At 52.5% G+C, this 3,818-nt stretch overlaps 1 protein-coding gene across 5 annotated transcripts in view; it reads left to right on the forward strand.

The window, feature by feature from the left end:
- Positions 1–3,818, forward strand: part of PAK3 (p21 (RAC1) activated kinase 3) — a 199,202-nt gene that overhangs the window by 115,734 nt on the left and 79,650 nt on the right. Inside the window, exon 1 of one of the 5 annotated variants that reach the window (XM_026848325.1) lies at positions 3,786–3,809. The exons of the other annotated variants lie outside the window; for them this stretch is intronic. The gene's annotated coding sequence lies outside the window, so the exon portion shown is untranslated. Of the gene's footprint in view, positions 1–3,785; positions 3,810–3,818 lie in introns of those variants that run through there. 5 annotated transcript variants of the gene reach the window in all.

The following is a 3,818-nucleotide window of genomic DNA, read 5'->3' on the forward strand; positions in this document are numbered from 1 at the left end:
CCCCCCCCCCATCTTCCCATGAAAACCTACTGACACCCAATTACCAGTCATGCTGTATTGCTCAGATTGTGTCATGTTTGCCAGCAAGGTGTGATAAATGCAGCAGAACCAGTTCTGTCGCAGATGGAAAATGTATCCACCTTCCTGCCCTGCTGAAGCAGAGAGGGGTTTACTTGGTGGCCTTGTGCCTTCACTAGGGTGTATCTGAGCCACCTCTGGAACATGTACCCCATTAAGGTTACATCCTACATAGTACTGATTGAGGTGTCCTGCAGATGTGCAGCTGCAGAGCCTTCCTGAATTCCTGCCGTGCTTGAGCACATTCCCCTTGACAGCAGGATCAGGCAGCTCTTCAAAGGGATTCCTCTTTTTGCCCAAGAAAGCCTTCTCTTTTTTTAACTTCCTGGCATCCCAGCTAAGTGTACCTTTGGTTTCTGAAAATGTTGATGCTCAGTCTCTTTTACTGAGACATTCTTCTTTGCACACCCCTCTGCCACAGGGAAGGGTGCTGGTAGTTTCAGGCAGTGTGAGTCTGCAGCACTGCAATCAGTTTGGGAGGGTCTATCTGATTAGATCTAAAAGGTGAGGTTACATGGTTTTTGGCTTCTGAAGTCCTCAGGCATCTTTGGGAGGAACAAAGGCTGCGAGAAGGCTATTTGTTGCTCAGAGCTAATATTTCTTTCCCTTTCTCTTGCTTTACTGTGTTGGCTACCTGGCCCTGTATTCCCATTGGGTTGCATGTTCAGGAAAGAGTTGTCCCTGGACCGCTCTTGGCTGGGGGTGCCCTGTGGAGGGGCTGGGGAGCTTGTGCACAGCCCAGCACAGAGACACTACAGCATGGATGGTCCTGATACAGCCAGTCTGGATTTTTTTAGAACATTAGAAAGAAGCCGTTGAGGCTGGCGATGGACATGGTCCAGCCAGGTTCCTCTTGCTGCTTCTCAGACACCTAAAGCATTGGGCATTGGGTCTCAAATTAGGTCAGCTTCTGAGCTTACTTTTGCAGGATGAGACCCTTGCTCAGAGACCTAGCTTGCTCCTGAAAAAAACAGGGTTCAGGCAGATCCTGCAGGTACAGAGGCCACGCAGTCTCTTGAAGCATTTCCAGCTAGCTTTGATACCCATGTGACAGTCACACAGGACTGACATCTAGCAGGGACTGGCCTGCTTTCCTGTGCCCTGTGGGGACAAAGCCGGCACCCTGTCCACGTCTGGGCCGGATCAGGCTCAGCGAGCAGGTCTGGCACAGCCCATCCCATCCTAAGTGTTGGACCCGTGGAGCAAGTCCAGCTTGCAGCGCCAAGCCCCTTGCTCCGGGGCTGTGTGGGTGCCCTGGCCATGCAGTCACTTGGCTTTTTCCCTCTCCCAGCAGTGTGCCACGAGCAGTGTGTCCATTGTCAGCACAGCTGGCTGCTCACAGTGTGCAGAGGAGCCCTCCAGCTCCTGTGGGGTCAGCCTCATGTATGGCTGGGGTGAGGGGCAAGAAAACTCTGCAGTTTGGGCAGTTTCCCCTTTCTGGCCTTTGCCTTTGCTTCCTCTTTGTCTCCTTTCCCAGGAAGGCATGGGACAGGCATGGGGCATCAGTGTCCTGTCAGGCATTGGACAGTCAGCTTCCATCCAGCAGTTTAAAGATAGATGGAGAACCTAAGAAGGCTAAGAAGCACAAGTTCAAGGGCTTTGTGATCTCCAAAGGCCAACCCAAAAGGCACAGACTTTTAAAAACCCTCTGTGATTTTCATGACAAACTCCACCGTGCACAGTCAATGTTTGCAGGGTTTCCTTGGCTCTGAAGAGAGTTGTAACTTTGGACCAGGCCGAGAGTAAGGGATCTAATCTTGTTTTTTCACTGCATACAGTCATGGAGTCAGGTTTCTGCTCTTTCACGGGGGAAAGGAAGCTGAAACTCTTCCTTCATCTGCTCTCACACAGCCTTCGGGAAAGTCAGACAGAAGCCAAGGCACCAGTTTTGGTGTCTCAGCTTGCAGATTTCTTATAGTACTTATAAGAATAGTTTTGCTAATAGATTATGCTAAAACTATGTTTCAGTCAGACTTTTTAAAACGAATAGAAGTGATTCACCCACAGATTCAGTCCTAACATCTGTAATTGCCTGACTTAGTGCTCTATCTGCAGCTTCTCCTTGAGGTGCTCCCTCCTTCAGAAGCCTGTGAGCTGGGCACATGCTTCACGCTGAATGTGGTGCACTGGGGCATCGGGCTGGTAAATAACCTACTGCTCTGTGTTTGAAGTAATCTGGAATAATTTTTACTCTGGAGGTGGCTGGGAACCGATTGTCCACCACTTGCTCAGACCTTTCCAACTCTGTGGCCTGTTTTTAAACAGCCATTTGCAGCAGCCAGCGTGGTTTGCAGGGTATGGCCCTTCAGCCCTGAAGGCTAAGTGAACCTGCAGGGACCCCTGACAGCTTCTTCAGCTGCGTGCTCTTCAACACTGCAGGCGGGGGACATTCCTCTAAATCTTTGCACAGACTTTAAAGGGGAAGAAGCTGGGCCATAGCCTAAGCCCTTTGCAAACTACCCTGTCTTGGCTCAACAAGAGAGTGTGTCCTCTGCAGGGGTCACCCCATCTGCTTGTCTCGAGTCCCCTTGGATGCACACTGCGCTGTCGCTGTCACTGGGCTGGATGCTACTCACAGCAAAAAGTGGAAAGTGCCTCTTCCACTGTCGAGGGACAGCGGCCTCACTGCTGACCTTAGAGGATCCTGAGAGGCATCTATCTGCAGGGGTATTTCTCTACAGGAATGGAAACAGCACTGACAACTTGCTCCATAGCTTGACTGTGATCACTGCAGAACCAGCCAGATAAGTGATAGATTTGACTCATACTGGGGAAGAAAACCTTAGTGAGACCTCAGCGCGCAGCGGGGAGGGATGGCAGTGATTCAGTGGGGGTTGCTTGTCATGTCAATGTTGACTGGGTGACTCAGTGTGCTTTTGCTTCTGGAGAACCTGTCCTTTGAATGAGCTATAAGGCCACAGCGTGACCGCTCAGAGATCACATGCCGTGCGGTGGGGCTGGGAGGGTTTGTTATCTCCTCTTGGGGAATTACATGTGACCTGCCTTAACTTTGGCAATAGCAGCCAGCAGAAGGCAGTCTTCATTTCTTGCCTGTGGCTGCTGTGTAATTAAACACTGCCTTGCACCTCAGAAAAAAACGAAAACCAGGTCAAATACGTGCCCACCTTGGGATATAACAGCACAGTCCTTTCCATAGCCGGTGGGGCAGGGGCAGGAGGGTCACCGGCACAGCCCAGACAAGGGGCGAGCTCGGAGCAGGACTCGTGCTCCCAGCCCCAGCACTGTGCCATGCCCACGGCCCTGGGGGCTCTGCTGGGGACGTTGCAGAATCAGTCATGCTTGCCATCAAAACAGGGTCTGTTTCTGCTTTTCGGACAGCTCGTGGAGTTGAACCCGCGGGTTTGGGAGGAGCAGGAGCGGGACCACGCTGTGCCTGGGGAAGCGTAATTCTGAAGGAAAGGAGAAGGGGAAACCGCGCACTGTGAAGGAGATTTTTCTTCTGGTGCGTTTGGGGATCTTTGCAGGGAAGTGCCCTCTTTGTCGCAGGAGTGGCCGGAGCTGGTCGCTCCAGCCTTGCGCCTGGGGGTGTTCTCCCACGTTTGGATGCTGACAGGAAAAGCCCACGGGCTGTCACATGGCAAACGTCATGTGGGGGGAGCCCGAGATTTCACGGTGCGTTTCCCATTCCCCGCGGACGAGGACCCGGGAGCATTATGACGCCTTTCAGGACCCCTCTCGCTCCCAGGCGGGTGCTGGTCCCCGCCTCCCAGGTGCTGTCT

The sequence above is a fragment of the Athene cunicularia genome (assembly GCF_003259725.1).
Source record: "Athene cunicularia isolate RWA chromosome 4 unlocalized genomic scaffold, athCun1 chr4_part3, whole genome shotgun sequence".
Lineage (NCBI taxonomy): Eukaryota > Metazoa > Chordata > Aves > Strigiformes > Strigidae > Athene > Athene cunicularia.